This window comes from Anopheles gambiae, chromosome 2 (genome assembly GCF_943734735.2).
Source record: "Anopheles gambiae chromosome 2, idAnoGambNW_F1_1, whole genome shotgun sequence".
Lineage (NCBI taxonomy): Eukaryota > Metazoa > Arthropoda > Insecta > Diptera > Culicidae > Anopheles > Anopheles gambiae.
In genome coordinates this window covers 13,314,300-13,333,880 of record NC_064601.1, presented here as the reverse complement: position 1 = coordinate 13,333,880, position 19,581 = coordinate 13,314,300, and the positions used below count along the sequence as shown (strand labels likewise).

General features: G+C 46.6%; 1 protein-coding gene across 2 annotated transcripts in view; it reads left to right on the top strand.

Moving 5' to 3' along the window:
• The window catches only part of LOC1281114 (connectin), an 80,720-nt gene that overhangs the window by 12,769 nt on the left and 48,370 nt on the right, over positions 1-19,581 (top strand). Inside the window, exon 2 of one of the 2 annotated variants that reach the window (XM_061644778.1) lies at positions 12,870-12,936. The exons of the other annotated variant lie outside the window; for it this stretch is intronic. The gene's annotated coding sequence lies outside the window, so the exon portion shown is untranslated. The remainder of the gene's footprint in view (positions 1-12,869; positions 12,937-19,581) is intronic. 2 annotated transcript variants of the gene reach the window in all.

Below are 19,581 nucleotides of genomic sequence, written 5' to 3'. Positions count from 1 at the left end.
ATGGAGGCTAAATAATAATAAATAACAAAAAAACTACAAAATATTGTCTCCTCAAGCTCGAGATGGTTTCTGGATGTTGATTTTGCTTCGATTGCTCGATCGCTCGCGGTGCTTTTGCATATACACGGTGTACGCGCACCGTAGAGTTTCTGTCGCCCTTTGCCGTGTGCGGTTTGCATACTAGGCTAGGCGCTTTCACTCCCCATCTTTACCGGTACCTTTTTCCTCCCCTGCTTACGGTGACAGGCAGCGAGGCAGCACTGTTTCTTCACAGCGACGTTTTCGCTTAGTCATCGAAATATTCCAACCTCTCGTGTCGTTTCGAAGCGTTTTCCACCGAAAACTCCGGATGGTGCGCGCGCGTTTCTAGCGCTGTTTATTTACACGCGGAGCACGCCGGGCGGAGGCCCGAAATCAGCCCGAAAGCAGTCGCGGGCGGGTCGCTCTGCCGCCATCCAACCATCGGTGCGGGGCTATTTGCTTTCCATCCCCGCCCCCTGCCGGGTGGGGCGGCTACGTTTGGTCGCACACGGAAGCTGATAATTTGTGTGTTCCTGTGGCGTTTTTCCACGAAAATGCTTCCATTTCCATTGTATCACCATGCCGTTTCAGTGTACAGCATTCCATCCACCCGAAGGACAAACCTGATGTGGTTTGTTTTTCTCTCTGGTTTTTTTTTGTTTTGTTTTTTTGCTCGCTCCTTATTTGTAGGCTCACAGTTCGCCGAGGTTGAGATGTCGTCCTTGGGAAAGGGAAAACATTAAACAAAGCAGCAATAGCAGAGGAAGTAAAGCAACAGCGCCTGCCTACTCCAGCTTGCTACTTCGAACGCGTACCACCGATTCGATTTTGCTTTCGGGGAATGCACGAAACGCAGAATCAAGTTCACCTCCCAACCCGGACGGTGGTGACGATGGTTGTGTTTTCTCTGTGTGTGTGTGTATTCGGTGATGTGGAAATCGTATTATGTGGATGATGAAATTGAAATATGTTTGCCAGAAACCCGCAAACATTCCCACACAATCCCACGGGTCCTTCCTTGGCCGGCTCGCTGCTGAGGCGAAGGGAGCGTGAACACACCAGCACGCCGCGAGACCCGAATTCGGTTGCGGCAAAGCAATTTTCCGTCACGCGGGCTAAGATGATTTATAAACTGCTGTGTGTGTGTCTGCCTGCACTTACTCTCCGAAGGGCGGGGCGGGGGGCGTCTGGTGACGTTCGGGGAAGCCACGTGGTCGGGGCAAAGGGATATCAAGGGAAGGGGACTATGGGGCGTTGAATGTGTGAACATTAGCGCTGTGTGACAACGTTTTATCCTTTGCCTAAGAAAATATCCTTCTGAAGGGTCTTGTTTGGGCAAGGAATTTGTGTCAGTGTTTTGGTTGATGGAGAGGAGGGATGTCGGGGGAAGGGGATGGGAGGGGTGATGGTTTTTGGGTTTGGGTTTGCAGTGTGTAGAGAAAAGGAACGGGCAGATGGAGCGCATGTTTGCTTGTCTTAAACGAGGAGTGCTCGTGTCTCGTGCAGCACACACAAGCACAAACCGGAGATGGATCTGTTACAACGGCAGTAGCGTTACAGCTAGTGAAAGAGAGAAAGATGCTATTCCCGGTTTGGTAACATTATATGTGTACCTTTACCCAAATCTTGAGCGTTCGTAAGTCGGAAGGAAGCGGGCATATTGTGTAATTACTTAACAGCACGCCAGCAAGCTCAGCTTAGAAGACAGACCCACACAGAAACACACACACATGCAACCCATAGAACCCATACAAGCAACCCGGCCTCGTGTCTTGATTAGGTGGTTGTAAATCAAGGCGCAGATTTCAGTGTGGTGTGGTGTATGAAAGTTTTCGGATTGACTAAAAGAAACACAATGGATTAGTATCAGCTTCGTATGTGTGTAAAAGTAAGTATTTAGAACGATATAATTGTAAAAAAAGGAGATTAAGTGCAATAAAAGTATAGCAGGTCATCATGTAAGACATTTGGCCTTCAAGTCTTAAGAAAAAATCAAACAGATCGACCGCAGTTGTCTTATGCGCCGTGTGTTGCTGGAATATGTGTTTGATAATAGAATTGTTTACGCTTGATGAAGATTCGTTTAGTACTAAAAAAATGTATTTTGCAACTACACTTTATAAATCGGCATTTTCCTCTTTACATTGCGGTTGCTGACTGTAGACACACATTAACAGCTGTTGTCAAACATGACAACGAACCAGATGCTAAAAAGACACCTCCTCTCTATTCTACCTTCATTCAAAGTTGCTTTGGTATTCAAATTACATATATTTAGGCGTAATTCAAATACGGATTGCATCACTAGAGTCCTAAGCAACGCCACTCTAAAGTATGCAATCCGCATTACAACATTCAGCGGGATACATAGGCTTTTTGGGTATTTGTAAAGCTATTAACGACTTCGAAAATTGACGCTACCGTTGCTAAATGTTCCTTTTTGTGAGAATAGCTCATACAAACTTTTTCAACGAAATGTGTATGAATCAAAGCGGAACCGAACCATATGAAACCACCCGCTCGCCAAAGACAAACGATGGGTTCTGCGATACACGATTCCTAGGAAATAGATCAAACTTCAGGGTATGCGTAGCAGCCGGCGGAAAGATAAACGATACCGGCTTTACTAACGATGTCCCCCAGATGCCAGTCCAGTCGATGTTGGCACTCTCTGCTTACACGCACCGCTCGTCCTCGTGGGCTCACATGATTCACTCTACCTGATGCTGTCAAAATAAGCCAACATTTCAATCCAAGCTTCGGGAAAGCCCGCTTTCCAAATGTTCTACAACCGTATCAGCACTACAAGGGCTACTCTTGGAAAAATCTCCCCCATCTACTGTACAAACGTTCGTTTGTGATGTGATATCTTCTGGTTCCGGTGGTGACGGTTTTTGATGCACCCACAAGAAGCCGTCCACCGTGTGTGTGTATGTCAGTGTGACACTCGTTACCCTCAATCCGCACTAAGGACGCATTGGCCGGACCTTGGAGTCACAGTCGGTCGGGCGGCTATGTCTTGCACTTCTTTGATATCCTGTTTCTCGTAACGCCCAGCTCATCACTCTGTAAGTGAGCATTGCGTCCTACTTTTCCCGCTACTCTCCGTTCCATCTCCGTTCTCTCGACCCCTACACACTTTTTCTCCAACTTTCCCCTCTCTCTCTCTCTCTCTCAGACCATACGGACTGTGAAGTGTGTTGCGAATGTTGCTGCAATGTACGATGGCATTTGCATTCCGCAAACGATCCAGTGCAGCACAAACACGAGCGCACGGGCTACACGCTCGCCTAATGGGTCCCCCGAGCATGGGGTATCCTTTTACCAGTGCTTCGGTTCTTCAATTCACACACAAACACACATACATCAGTGACCCGATTACACACCATCTGGTTTGGGGCCATACCGTACCAGCACGCTCGGTTCGTACAAAAGTCTCCTCAATTAATGTCTACCGGCCCTACCCCACAGCTTCCCACGCAGTCCTCCAGTCCCTGGGCGAAGATTCCTCCAGCGAGTGGAAAGCATTTGCATACATGCCAGAACCGTTAGCTTTCCATTTGTTATGTTGCGCCATGGTTTCGTCGTTCCCTTCGCAAAGCGAAAAGAACGTGTATCGAATGCACCGACCGCGTGTGTGTGTGTGTGTTCGTTACCCGTTCTCTACCAGGGGACATAAGTGCGAGCGAGAGGGACACCGAAAGGCCGGTGTCCCATTAGGGTCCCCAAATTTCGTCTCCCCGGGTTACGGTTGCAATCGTCAAATCCCGCCCGGAGCGACGGAAGAAGGCAGGAGTCAGCCGAGAAATAGTCTATTGCTTCATTATTTACTCACGCTTGGCACGCATTCGAATTGGTGCATCCTGGTAAGGACCACCCTGGTACGATGCAATAAAAAGGGGTGAGCAAGAGAAAAAAGGAGAGAAAAAGGGCAACCAACACGCTCGTCACGACCCGTAGCTATCGTTCTGGCGCCTCACGGCCTCACGATATGCTCGTTTTCACACACACACACACACACACACACACACACACACACTGCCCCGAAGAATCATTGATGATTGCATTCAGCCACTTTTTGTTGTAGTTGTTGTTGCTACTGCTGAATGCATGCGGCAGTCGAGCACGGGGAAGGCAAAAGAGCGGCGGGCAACAGGCGCACAGTGACGATCGGTAACGGTGAAAGCGCTCAGCCCCGGGAAGCTGATCCGCAATGGTGCGATATTGCGAAATCCATGCGTCGTTTGTCGAGCAAGTGTCGCCCACTTAAGCACCCCCGAAAACCCGAGCCCGCGCTGTGGCGCACCGAGTGCATTCTCTGGTCGGTGTGCATCGGTGCAGTCGGGGAGCGTGCTGTTAAGTAGATTGCTATTGAAAAGTGATATGTACCGGGTGCCGAGGCGTGCGCCCACTGCAAGGAAGCGGTTTTATTTTGCAACTCGAGCATGTTGAGACATTTTTTCTCCCTCCCCGGGAGCTTATCATGGGATCACGAACATCCTGGCGTTGACCTACATTTTGTTTTTCTTCGCCCTCAATTGTGTTTCCGTTATCTTGCGCTACTAAAACAAGGAATTATTTCTTGTAAAAAAAAAAATTAAACTCATCATTCCCCTCCCATATCAGTCGCTTTAATCGGCGGATCGTGCGCTGCTAAAGCCATCACCGTTTGTGCTTCCCCACTGCTAAGCGGATCGGTGTGCGGCAGGGCGTGAAAAACGCTTTCTATTTTTCCCACGTCCGGCAAACTGACAATCCCGAATGGGCGCCTTGGCATCCCGCCGCAGGCGTTACGCTTCGCAAAATTAATCGATTTATTGTCAAACATTTCGCATCCGCTACGCGCCCCGGCTCGGGACTTTTAGCAGCAAAACCTGACCTCCACGGGGTGCTGCTTCCTAGTATGTCTTCACACACACACACATACACACACACATACTGTCAATGATCGTCATGGGACACATTTTTCAATTCCCAGCGCCGTGTCGTGTTTTGCCGGCAGGGGAACGGGAAACGGGCCATTTTGTTTGACATTTTGACCACATTTTAAAGAACACAGGCCAAGTGGCAAAGCTCAGGCAGGAAGGTGGATGAACTTTCTTGCCGTCACGCTGTCACTTTGCTGTGCTCGGCACTGGAAACACACATACACACGCACACATACAAACAGACTCACACATCGGGATAAAAATAGTAGCCTGAAGGTGAGAAGCGGAAAAGAAGACGGATGGAAACAAAATCAACACCTAAATGGATCAAATGCGATAATGTGTTTTTTGGATTTTGTGGTAAGGCTTCTATTTCTTTTTTAAGATACAGGCACGCACAAGGAAGCAGAAGGCTGAAGGCTGCTGCCCACCCTCGTGAACATGGCTTAGGTGTCCGTGCGCTTGTTGGATGGGCAAGAGGAGGCGAAAAAGTGCAAAAAACGCAGAAAATAAAACGAATCGCTCCGTTTCGATGTGATGTGAAAATTGTGACCTCGGGCGGACATTCTTGTGCGCTACGAAATGGTGCCTTAACTGTGGGAATGATTTTTTATTTTTTTCTTCTTCTTCTTCTTTACGCAATCATCATCTGGTCATGGTTCATCGCCTCCGGTCACACTTACAGTCGGGTGGATGATGGTTCCTGTTAGACCGTGGTCTGGTATAACTGTACACTTGGACGAAGCATGTAGATGGAGTGAAACTGTACCATTTAATTATCCGCTCTATACAAGGACCAGTTTGCCGCTTTGTATTTGTGGATAAATACTTGAATTGCGCCTAAATGTATGTAATTGTGTGCAAATTAAATGCATTCAACCATTTAAAGCAGAGAAAAGCATCACATTGTATACCTTTAGGCGTTAAAATCAAACTTTTCAATGCGACTGGTGTATTTCTACATGTATGATATGCAGAAACCCGTCACTTTGCCAACTGTTCACAAATGCGTCACACAGAGCACTGCCTTAGCCTTGCTATCTGCGCTCGAAAAACACCAGAGATCATTCCCAGCGGCTCCCCTATGCTGGTAGTCCACTGGTAGGACCGTCTTGCCGGCACGCCATCAGCATCCACCATGGTGTGCGAAGAGGTCCCGCGCAAACAACCGGAATCAATTGGATTAAGTGTTTTATGGGTTAATCGATTTTAAAATAGAAACTTGTCCGAACAGCCCACAGCAGCAGAATCGAGCAGTTGGTGCTGCTGCTGCTGCTGGCGTCTCTTAGCAAGACGAAGCCCGGAATTGCAATTTGGAACATCTTCAGCATCGTCAGCACCCAACGTGTGTGTGTGTTCGATGGCATTGATTGATTTCCTCATACCTCCTCATCTTTTCACACCACAACGTTTCACACGCTCGCACACACACACACAGTCTTCCATCTTCTACGCCGAGTTCGTAGCCCGCAATCAACAATACATCGGACGCGTTTATGCCATTTCCCACTGACGATGGCACTTGAACGTTGATACCGTGCCGTTCTACAAGCTCCTCTTTCTTTCACCCCACTCTAGTTTCTCTTGCTCATTCTCTCTCTCTCTCTCTCTCTCTCTCTCACACACACACACACAAACACACACAGACATCCACAGAAAGGCACAATATTTTTTACCCATTCTGTATTGTGTATTACCCCTTTTTACGGGGCTCATCTGCGCTCCTCATCCAGCCAGCCAGCAAACTGTTTGGCCGCATTGCTCGAACCGCTCGAGCCGCTTGCGAACGGATAATTGGAAGGATTCCTTCTTTCCGGAAAATGATTCAATAAATTGTATGATGATTGAAATGATTGTCGCTGCAATTTTCATCAGCATCAACCGTCACTGGGATAGGGAGTGCAAGCCGGGGAGGAGAAGCAGATACTCACTCACAAAAAAGGGAGAAAAAAATCCACACAGAAGAATTTGGCGTCAGGAATGAACGGCCGATGGCCCGAAATTGAATTATAGTTCGTAATGCAGAGTGCAGTTTGCCGCGGCCCGGGCCTTTCCTTCCATTCGGAGCGTTTTTATTCGATTTCATTCACATTTCGCATGCCACTGTGGATAATTTCAACGTTTGGCAGTGTGTGGGCGAAAGTGGTTTGCTTTTCGTTCCGCTATTTATTATTTGCTCGCATGATGAATGTTTGCCGGAGGGTTTATTTTATATGTGCGCGCAAAGTCAGTCGACTGTAGGCCATTATGAACAGGCAGGGAAAGCGTGAGCATTAAATGCTTTAAACATTAAATCGACCTCAATAAGGTAACTAGCTTTTCTCGATATGGATTTTGCCATTGAAGCTTTTACGTTCAACATGATGATGATGGTGTAGTTTATGAGTTGAAACATGCATAAGTATGTGAGATTAAAAAGGACACTAAATGAATGATCATCTTACTCATCAGAAGCATCGTTCACATTCTAATGCTTTTTAGTGTATTAAGTACATTCATCTCATTCCATCATCTGTTCCCATCGGTCCCAGGCCCTACTGCTCTTGGTCCATTTCCGAAGCTATCGTTTTCATCGGCACCTCAAAGCATCGGTCAAATCTGCCCAACAATCGTTTATTTAAAAAGCAATGCGAATGAATGCAAACATCTCCACTGTTTGACAATGTTTGGTTATTTTTGTGTCTCCCCTTTCTCACCTGTCCCAGCCCTGTGACAAACCCAGGGTTTCCTGGCAAAACCCGAAAACTAATCGTTACCTCGACCGTTGTGTGTGCCCAAAGTATCACCCTGACTCACAACGCTGTCCAAACATAATCTCCAATCCGTAAGAAAAACATGATCCGTATGCTTACCGCAAGGGGGGTCCTTTGGGTGCGGGATGGGAAAATAGGAAAGCTATCCCCTCACACCGTTTAGCGCAACCCCAGGGGTGAGATGGATTAATCCAGCAGTGAGACCACCCGCAACCAAAGCAAATGCTACCGGGAAAGGAAAAGAAACAACCCCTTGACTTGGGTTTTCCAATGGGCGGCAAATTCATTGGTGACGAAATGAAACGAACCATTTCAGCTGGAGGCTTTCCCCGCCCGGAGAAGGTCAACGGTGCACGGAAGGACGCAAGGGAATGAATTTACTCATCCGTTCTCTTACCTTCTTTGGCCAGCCCAACCCTTCGCCCAACCGCACTGTCCGATAAAAGGGCAAGGGAAATGTGTTCCGGTCAAACAGTCAAAGGCCAACGGCAGACCCGAACGCTCAAGATTGGGGTTTTGTTTGAACGATTGAATCCCGGGCCCGGTACCGGCGGACATTGAGGTTTCGGCTCCCCGGGTGTTGAATTGGTTCGGTTTCGATGTTGATTTTCTCCCGTGCACATGTATACACAACCCTAGGAAAACTAGGAGGGCAAGGTCGGTGAGTATGCGAGGCTTGCGATTGCCGTTTCTTTCCTGTAGCTTCTGCCCTGTGATGTGGCCGGTCTTGTGTTCTTCACCACATCCATATGGGATATGTTCAGATACGAAATAAGGACATATCAACATTAATGTGGGTTCAACCCTTGGCTGATAGGAGCTATGTCAGAGGATGCAATGTTTTGTAGAGTTACACTTACCGACTTTTTTGCACCTTTGGGCGGACATTTGCAGATGTTTTGTTTACTCGCCATTTGCTGCGTATCACTTTTTCCATAGTGCCTAGTATGAATATGAAGAAACCAGCTGAGTTCTTCAATCGAATATTACAGTCTTTGCCGCAAAATATTAGTTCTGAGGCATCCATTTTTGACAATGCGCACCAGTGCTTTGTTTTGACTGTAAGTAAAAACGAAATTTGAACCTTGACAAAATCAAGATAATATTTTACATAAACACCTAAATTCTGAATAATTTGATAGCTCTTTGGGAAAAAACTAACGATATTGAATCAATTATTAAGGCATTAAGCACACCTGAAAATACATGACAACTTACACTCTTACACTCTATTAAAACCTCAAAGAACCAGACAAAGCAATTTTTGTATTGTAAAATCGATAATTTAAAAAATAAATCATTTCAATGAAATTGAATAATGTTTAAAACACAGTTACAGAAATAAGGTTGAATGTTGTAAACAAAACAATTGGCCTAGATTCAAAAGTATATGCCTTTCAGATAAGAATTGATGAGCACTGTAAACAATTGATGCCTTGGATGCCAAAACTGTGACACGCTGTCAAAAATGTGTGCCTTAGAGACAACAATAGGAGAGTTACGGCCAACATTTAGCGGCAACGACTGCAATAGGTATTTTTTGTTTAGCAGATTGCATACGTTTAGGAGATCAAATCATCTCGTTTCTGGTCGTGCTATAATAATGCATACTTGCAGGCGTTTTTCACTATAATTTATTCAAGCTGGCAGATCAAATCCGCTTAAAGAAAGGTTTCTCATCCGATTTCCAGCAAAATACCTTGAACTCCACAAAAATTTGACTGCCATTTCCCGTTCACGAGAAGTACCACATACACAGCATAAAAATCACGTCATAAGTTTTCTTCGATGCATTTAAACATAATCCATAATGCGCCCCCTCCCGGGCTATATTGTGAGCGGATAATCCTTTATCAACCATTATGGAAGCTATATTTTAATTCACGTCCCCCTCATTCTCGTTTCCATCCCACACGGTTGCTCCAGGAATGGAATGGATCGATGCCAATTCGGCACAGTGCTGTATCCTGCGGTATTCTGCTTCGTTTCTTCCCCACGAAGGGGCTGGCGCGCTCACACAATTCCCCCGAATTTGCTTGAATACCATCCATTACGAACCATTATGGTGTGCCCGGGTCCCGCCATCCTCCCCTAGCATGGCACCTCAACAATCGAAAATCGATCCTGGCCGATTGTCGGTGAATAAGAAGCAAAAAAAAACAACGCTTAACCCTCATCCAGCCGCTACCCGCACCGCGAGCGAATGCGCTGCCAAGAAAGCAGCCACGAGCGCTGCCTCCAGCAGCGTCCGAATAGGCAGCACTCTTTGCGAACAATGAATAACTGCGTCTAGCTTTGACATCTAATGCATAACAGCATTATTTGAATCAGTGTGCGAAAAATTTGAATAATTTATGGCATACATTAGCTTATCCGTTACACTTGCGTGTCATATCGCGTGTGCTTTTGCGCGGGACGGTGGGGGTGGAAGTGCGCTAGGGGAAGTGCCAAATGCGAACCGCGTACGAGCCAAGGAAGACGAACGGACGCTTTCTGCAACAATATTTGGTACGATGGTGCTGCTTTTTCAGTCGCTCAACTTCCCCCGCCACGAAAAAGACGAACTCTCGGATCAAGTGTCGTTCGAACGAACGCTCCATAACGAGGCCATTATTTCTCGGAAAAAGCACTTTTCTCACACATTCACCTCGACCGGAGCGTTGTGTGTGTGCGCTGCCAGAGCCTACGCAGGGAAGGGAACGGCGGAGTGCCGGGCGGCCCAAAAGCCTTTGCCCAGGTCGGCAGGAATGTTTTGGGCTGGAATTTGACTCAACCATTGCCAAACCGTTCTCGCTGTCAGTCGGCCTTTCTCTCGTGCTCTCGTGGATGCTGCGCTACTGCGCTGCAACGTTATAGGGCACCAGCCAGGACCGAAGCCATCCCGTTTTCACAGGACACACAACAGCACGGGGGAAAATTGTTGCGGTGCTGCTGCTGCAGGTCGAATCGATCGGTACGAGAAAACGCAACTCAAAAGTAAAATTAATCAACAACACCAAAAAAAGAACACACTCCGGCCTGGTTGGAAACTCCGATTTCAAAGGGGGCCGATGAGTGCGAGACCGACGAGCTGGCACTGTAAAGCCTTGGCCAACCTCAACATAAAGGGTGTTAGTGCGTGGCTTTTCGATGGAATTGTGTGACTATTTCTGCCCGGCCGTGAGGCCGTGATTCGGTCGACTTTTCTTCCACCATGTTCTCTCGCCTCTTCCAATGCTCCCAAGCTCTTTTGAGGTAGGGATTTTCGGGCAAAGAGGATTTCGATAGTAGCACGGCCACGTTCCGCTCATAAAACGCCTACTTCCATGGCAATGGCTCTCGAGGTCCCGTGACAACCAATGGGTTGAGCAATGGTATGTACCTACCCACAGACACGGGCGAGAAAAAAAAACACTCTCACACACACACACACACTGTGTGCCGTATTGTATGGCGTGCACTCACACAGCTGCGCAAGGGATTACAAGTACGCGTGAGGATGAAAATCGAGCCACTGTCCCCGGCTAGGTTTGTTTCGGGGAAAAGAAAATCCTTCCATTTGGAATGCAATCACGAAATCTGCTCTTCCCGCCGTGCCCCAACCGAGGGGTGAGTGCTGACGTTGCCGTTCCCCGCAGCGTGAAGGGCTCTCACCCGTAGCTGGCTATTGCTGCCCTTGCTGCTGCTGCTGCTGCTGCTGCTGCCATTACCATCTGTGCGTGATGTATTTATTCTCCATTTATGACAATCGATCGCTGATCTCTGCAATGAGCAAACCGAATGGGCAAGCAAATCCGGCGCCAAAGTACCAGCGGATCAACGGATTGATCCGTGTGTTTTTTTCGTCTTCTTTTTGCTCTGCGTCGCATTTATTTTCCATTCCCTTTTCCCACCAGACCAGCAGAGCAGACGCCCACAAAACACTTCCACCTCGTAAGCGGTGCGAAGCTGGGCGCACCTGCTGCCCATTGCGAGCGGTTCGCTTTTCCAATTTCGTTTGCGGCTGAGATTGCGACCGGGCACTAGAAAAGAACACCCAAATCCATAATCATAACAATAGTCATCAGCATCAGCTTCCCATCATCGTTCTCGTCATTCGTCGGGATCGGCCGTTGGGGCTCTCCAACCTCCGCGTGTCCCGGCCAATCGACAGGCTAAGGGACAAAAGTGCTTTAATGGCATCGTAACGGCCGGTTTGGGTTCGGTCCCAGGGCCATGGTACAGGTGGTTGACTGGTATCGGCTTTCCCACACGGGCTTGCGCACGCACACACACCGAAAAGCAAAAGGACACGGCAAAGCACCTCACTAACTGGCTGGCTAAACGAACGCATACCGTAAGTTGCGCTTGTGTGTGAAGGGCGATGAAATTCTTATGCCCAGCGTGCGTGACATGGGACGGTAATGGCGATACGCTCAGCACCGGTACCGCGCACCGTTCACCCCGAGATTGATTTCATTTGCCACAATTTGTAGCTCTCCCGCTGCGCTTTGCGTAAACGGCTGGTTGGAATCCATCAGGGGGAATTAATTTTCTTAGCCGGAGGCGGGGCGGCCAGATGAACATCTACCAACGGTTCAAAAGCAAATGATCTTTTGCTACGGTGGAAATGGAGAATAGACTTGGAGAATATCCCCAAGCAAGATGCTGCATACTAAACCCTGATGTTATTCATCGGAAAGCTTAACCATTTTCGCACGCAATCTGAGATAAATATTCGTTATGCTAAACATTAATAAATGCAGATGTTCATTTGAATGGCTCCTTTAATTTTGCTTTTGCTTTAATGTTAAAAAGTATTTAATTTTAATCGTATGCTCGCAACAACTATAATTTTCACAACATTGAACCATTAAATTTAGAATTAGGAAAAATTGTGAGTTAAAGCTGTCCACAATGATCATGAGGAATAGCACTAATCGCCTAAATATAGGCAAAAGCAATCATTCAACTGCATATCTTCAGGCGTGAGCTTTTGAACAACCATTCGTAGAACCGCCGAGTGCATTGCACAATGCCTATTAATGTCCTCTGCAAATACTAAACTAGCACCGTTTTCAAGTGTGTGCAATTTTTCTTGTAACAAGATACCATCACAACACTTTCCAAACAACAGCCAATCCACCTGACAATGTAATCAAAGCAAATCCCAGCTGCTAAACTGACGGAAGAACATTTTTCGTTCCAGGAAACGAGCCAAAGGACTACTTAATCACTCAACCGAATCCGGCCTGAGCACGACAAATTACAACCGGGTAAGTGGTAAGAAACATACACCTTCTACACGCGTGCGACGGCGTACGCTTACTGTTCGTTTTATTTGTTTTGTTTGCTTTCTCGTCACATTCCCCCATCGCCACTCTCAGCGAGAAGCGGTGGCTTCACGGGCGAACTGATTTTGCATTTGACGCATTCAGTGTAATATGTTACACAAATTATCTCCGTTAAAGAAACATGAAAGCGCCCGGGCCGATGACGGGGCGTTCGGATGTGTGTTCTGAAGCAGGAGGCAAAAAGCAGGTCATACACACTCACACACACTTGATTGGCACACTTCATCAACCATGGCCCACGGGGGTGGAGTGAATTCTTCGACCCACACTGTACCGCTTCCTTGGCTTGCGAATGCGACGTTAAGAGCTGACGGGTGCCGTCGCCGCCACCAAGAAGAAGGACTCGCATCGTAAAAGGGCCGGGCTTCGGATGGAAATGACAGCATAATGGCACTCTAAATTGGCTCTTTCACGCATCGCAGAAAAAGCCGGAACGCTTCTTCCTCGTGCTCGATGATGTGTCGGCTAGGCGAGGCGTCGCCGGGTGACAATTTTGAAGCCAAGCCGCACCAATATCGATGGGCGTGTGTGTGTGTGTGTGTGTGTGTGTGTGTGTGTTGGTTTCTACCAAGCAGCAAAGCTATGGCAGTGCAAGCTGCCTGCAAGGGGGAGCAAATTGATTGATAAATGAATCTAATGGAAGCTGTGCGTCACTGGCGCTGGTGTGTCTTGTCGTGTGTCTTACAGCCTTGGACGTGTGGCACGTTCTTGGCATATGCAAATATGAAGGACGCAGGGCTTGTGCAATGCATAAAAAGCGCTCGCTGCCACAAGAACGTAGATAGTGTGTCTTGTGTATTTTTGCGTTTTTTTTTTGCCCTTCAAACTCAGAAGAGTAAAGTATTCCTTCGTGTTTTTTCTTTCAAGACAGCACACCGAACCCCTCGGTAGATGGAACTCTTTTTCCAGCGTCCCAGAGGGAAGCTTTTTCTTGGCAGCGTTTTTATTTTTGCTTTCTTCTGGTGCTCTCCCATCGCAACACAAAAAAAAAACCATAAATCACCCAGGAAACGGCACAGGAGTCTGAGGACCTCACTACCCAAGGGCACTGCACACCAGTAAAAGATAAGCAAGGGGGGGGGGGGTGAAACTTTCCACCAAGGGCACCCGGACAGTTCCCCGGAAAAGCCTGGTCGATCGAGTTCAGTGCTGCAGCCACAGCAGCACGGTCCCATTGATCATGCCGATATGCGTGCGGTACATGGGTACAGCTTCGTCACTGTAACTTTCCATGCGAAGAACAGCCATAAAAAAGCCAACACACACACAAAACAGGTCAAAAAACCAACCACCAACACATCGCTATTGTTTTTGTTTGTTTGGGTCGGGTTTTGTTTTGCTACACGCCCGCTGGCAAACGGCACAACAACCTGGCGAACTTTCATTCCCATCCCCATTCGGTGTGTGTGAGGATGCTGTGAGAGAGTTGCTTTTTTAGTGTATGCGTGTGTGTGTGTATATGTATATGCTTGTGTTAATGTGTATGTGTGTGTGTGTGTGCGTGTTTCCAGTGGGAATTGATGAAGAAGCCTACAGCGAAGTGATTTATCTGGTGCCAAATGGTGCCTGTTTTGTCCACTTTACCACCGATAAAACAACACAATATACAAAATAAAAACCAAACACCACACCATCGCTACAGTGTTCGTTACGCCTTTCTCTTTTGCAACAACAAAAAATTGGACCCACTGCCGCAAGCCAATTAAGGATTGCTGACTTTGCCGGCTGTGTCATTTTGTAAACTCCGGCAAAATGGTTCGAAGCGAACGGAAACTGGTTGGCCGCAAAAAACACGCAGAAAAACAAGGAAAACAACAAAACCTTTTTCATGAAAATATTTTCTCCCCGAAATGCAAACCATCAAAAGGACTGGCTGTCTGGCGTGTCGCAGGAACGGATTGATGAAGTGCATTTGTGGCCCCGTTACGGCATTACTTGTTTGTACAATGGATTGCTGTTTGCACAGGGAAGTGTTTCGACCGTTTACAGGCTGCCGGATTGTTTGCGTTCCGTTGTTTGTGGCATGCTTAAGTACAGTACATTTTGTAGAGTGGTGGGAGCTTTTTTTATGTTTTCTTGTTTGTGCTTAAACCTTAAAAATGCTTAAACCATGTTTGTTTCATTAATACATTGAAATGGAGGCGCTTGGTACTTTGTAAAAGGATGCCCTTTCTGATAGAGAACAACAGTTGTCTAAACTTTTACAATCACTTTCGATGGACTAAAACTATCGATCACTGGGATGCCATTCGTTTAAAATTCTTCCCGAGTAATGCTCCCCCGTTTCGATACGTTTTGCACAAACACAAACAACTATCGCACACATACGCAATTTCCCTCCCATAACAAACATTCCTCCTAACTGTGCACAAACTTCTTCTCGCTGTCAATCACACACGCTGACACAAATCGAATGCCGGACCCGACACCAAAGCACAAAACGTCGAATGGATTGGACATGCTGTTTTGCTCATTAATTTCCCATGCTGGTAACGCGCGCGCGACATGCCTGTCAAATGAGCTTGCCGTATCGTTCAATAAGCCAAACAAACCCGCCAACGCAGGGGAGGACTAACGCAACAACAACAACAGCCACCGACAGCAAACAATTCAGAAACAAGATGTCCCTTGGGCCGGCAGGGCAGGGTTGTTCCGAAAACAGCGGATGAGGAACAAAAAAGGGCAACACAAAGATGGTCGAAACTTTTTCAATTATCACCATTAGACCTGCCAGCGGGAGCACGACAGGGACGCAGTTGCAATGCCATATATTGGGTCAGGGGGGGGGGGGGGGATGATGCGCGTGCCAGCTTCACACAAACACAGAAGCAAGCAAGTTAAGGGGTTTGTGCTTTTTTCGCCTTTGCTTTCGCTCTGTAACGCACCTCGAGTCGATGATGGACTTTTTTTTGGCCCACTCCCACGCTACACCCGTTTCGCTAATTGAGTGTCAGTCGCAGGAAAAAAAACAGAGGGGAGTGGGGGGGAGGTATGTTTGGCGTGCCGTTCGCCACACGGAGGGAACATTATTTTGACACAAGTTTCATTGCGGTTAAATCATGACCGTGCAAATTTGCCGAAGCGAACTGTGCTGTGTGCCCCACGGAATGGGGCAATGAATGGGGAAGGATTCAGAACGATTGGTTGGCTGGCCAAGAGGGTGGGTGAATGGGGCGTTAGGGTAAAATGAAGAATGGCGCACAAGTCCTAGAATCATTTTTCCCACGGGCCACGACAGTACAGGAGAAAAACTCGCCCACGGACTAACTTTTGACAATGATTGGTGGATTTTTCTATCAGCGTTTCGCGCCTGGACTGGCTGGACTGGTGCAGGGGTCGTGTGCCAGCAGCGCCAGCGGGATGTAGATGCCTATCAGTGGGTTGAAAAAGTGGCGCGTTTCTCGCCACAATCTTTCGAGATCAGAGTGTTGGTGAATAATTTTGGAAGACATTTCCCCGTTTTCAACCTAAACGGAATCGCGCCCAGATAGGCTGCCTTTCCAGTGCAGAACAAACCCAAAAATGCGTCTATGGATGACCCTCACGATCATTTTAACCCTCCGTCCGCTTTACCTTAACGTTGGTTTGCAAAGTTTTGATAAGATTTTGTTTCTGTGTTTTGGGTTGAACACAAAAAAAATGGAGCAAACGTGCGTGGAATACAGTTTTCCGGGAGGTGGTGGAGCAAGAGCTTCCTGGCCCCCGGTGGGAGGACAAATTTATGCTTCCCAGTTTTGCAACAAAGCCAGCAGCAGAACGGTGCGACTCGTGACGTAGAAGTTACTTAAGTATGCAGTTTTCCGACAAGAAACTCTTAATTAGCAAACGAATACAAAAGCGTCCAGAGTAGCGCTGGCTTCAAAGTGGTGGAAACGAGGGGAGGGATGCTTTTGTGACCCAAACCCACAAGTGATAGGGTGCGTGTGCAGGAACGCAAGAAGCTGAAAGAGAGAGACAGTGAAAGAGAGAGAGAGAGAGAGAGAGAGAGAAAGAGAGAGAGAGAGAAAGGGAGAGAGGGTTTACAAAAATTACAAACCACAACAACCGGAAGCATAAATTGAAGTAATTATGAAAGGCTTTGTTCAGCGCAGTCAGTGTATAGCACAACAGCTCGTCTGGTGAAGAAGGTGATATTAGCATTTCGCTACGTACGGGCACGGCGTTGAATAGGTGAGTTATGTTCGCGCCAGTTCAATGCTCACGGTGGTGTTGCAGCAGCAATTGCATTGAAATGCATCATGTAATTAAGTTTTCAAGCTTTTGCCTCACAATTAAGGTCTCAGGAAAGAAACAGGGGAAAGAGAAAGAGAGAGAGAGAGAGAGAGAGAGAGAGAGAGAGAGAGAGAAAGGAGAAAACAGGTAGAAGATGTTAATGTAGATGATATGTCTTATAACGAAACTGTGTTGAGTTTATTGCTGTTGCTGGGGCCCTTCACGATTCTGGTGTTTTCATTTATCCCAAAGTGCGTTAATGAGATCAGGTGGTTCTAGAATCTAGAATCTTAGTGTATATAGACTAGTTGGTTTCATAGCATTTTTTTTATAACCAAATTTTAACGTCACTTTTTGACAGTACGGGTGAAAACTTTTGCTCAAACAGGCTTTCTGGTAACTTGACTAATGCACAAAACGTTTTTTGAACCTTCATTCAGAAGTAGAAGCGATAATAATCAGGCATGCAAATGCATATACCTTGGGATAAGCCCACCTATATCTTTAACACTCTGGGCGCTGTGTGGCTCGCTTTGGAATCACAGCTTTGTTCACTCTCCTTCTCAGTGATTGGTCTCTCATGAACTCTCAGCAGAGCGTATTGCAGCGGGCAGAATGAGAGAGCGCACATTGCCGAAGCGGCATCGTACGTGAGGATCGGAAAGAGAGTGAACGATCGTACGTCTATGAAACGTTCTCATCGCTCTCTTATCTTGTACTGTGTTCTCCACAGAAAGCTAATGCAAAATGCCAGCGCCCAGAGTGTTAACCAACTTTGACAGCTGCTCAAAAACTGCCTTACAATGCAAACAGTTGACAGGCTGAAATTTCACCTACGATCTAAAAACAGAAAGGAGCCCACTGCATGTTTAGCTGCCAACATGTTGAAGCGTACTTGTTGAAGAATCTAATAGAATCTTAATTCGTTTATTCACGATTAAACCTTATTTTCTATTAACCATGTTTTCAAGAAATATCAAGAAATGTTGCGTATGTGATTGTCACTATAACGAAAGGCCATCGTGCAAACGGTTCAGTAGCTGGTTTTATTTATTTTTGTAAAATAATTATATATTACAATTAATGTATTACAATTCGATTTTATTAAAATTTAATACTTTTCATAATACCCAGATACACGCCATCAATGCAGATCCAGGGCAAACCGCGATTTTATACCAAAACATAGCGAAATTTTCGTGTTATTATGCTTTAGATGGCAGAGTTTTGCCACTACATTAATCATTTGATTCTGACTGAAGGTTACAGCTTTAAAGCTTTTTGAATAATGTTTAAAATTCGACCAAAAAGGGAAAATATTTTGCATTTGGTAATTGATATGTCAAACCAGTACAAATAACTCAAAGAACTATCAAATTTATAAAATCGCGTATTTGTGAATCCGCCTCTACAAGGTATCGCATATTTTTGGAACTACCGGTAGTCACAACTTTATCCGTATTGAGCTTATTTCAAGAAAACCCCTACAAAAACCATATTGAATGGAAGTCAATGCTATAAACGTAAACATAAACAAGTCAACGTTAACTCAAAAGGCCAAATGATCTCTTTAGTGTAGCACAAATACTGATATTCTATGACCCGTCCCGCATCCACCAACATCCAACCAAATGGGCCCTAATTAACTGGAAGCTTTATGCTTTTTCCGCAAAAAGAAAACAACAAAGATGCTTTTGTCCACCAACTCGTTGAACGCAACTTTGTTCTCTGCTTTGTTCTTGGCGCGCACACACTCACACACGCACGGCCGAATATTGACTTGTTTGCTGTCGTATTGCTTTTCTAACATATTATCTCTGTTCTGTTTTTTACCCCCTGCCTGCCTCACTGGTCTATAGCACAAACACACACACATACACATACACATACGCACAAGACAGAGCAGGGGTGATTTCGCACAAATTCATTGTTTTGTTTGCTGTTTGGTGCACTAATTCCATTTTCATTACACCCAAACCAACAGCAAGCCAATGGTCGTGAACGTAACGACAAAAAAAGAGTGTGTGTGTGAGAGAAAGAGAGGGCGGCAGAATGAGAAACACGAGTGGCAATAATTTATTGGTTATAAGTAGTTCTTTATGCGTGCCCGCGTGAAACTTGGTCCTCCGTTTCGATGCGTCCGAGCAGCAACCATACGATGGCCATATGATTACCGTCACCGGGCACCAGGCTGCTCCATCGCGTCGTGATCTTTGAGCAGAGCAACGAGCAACCTACCCAAGGGAAAGAAAGGGGAAAGCATTATGCCGCATTCTGCCGACAGGCGGTCCCATTTCCACCTGCACGGTCAGTCAGTGCAGTGTATGCGTGTGTGTGTGTGTGTGTGTGTCCCCA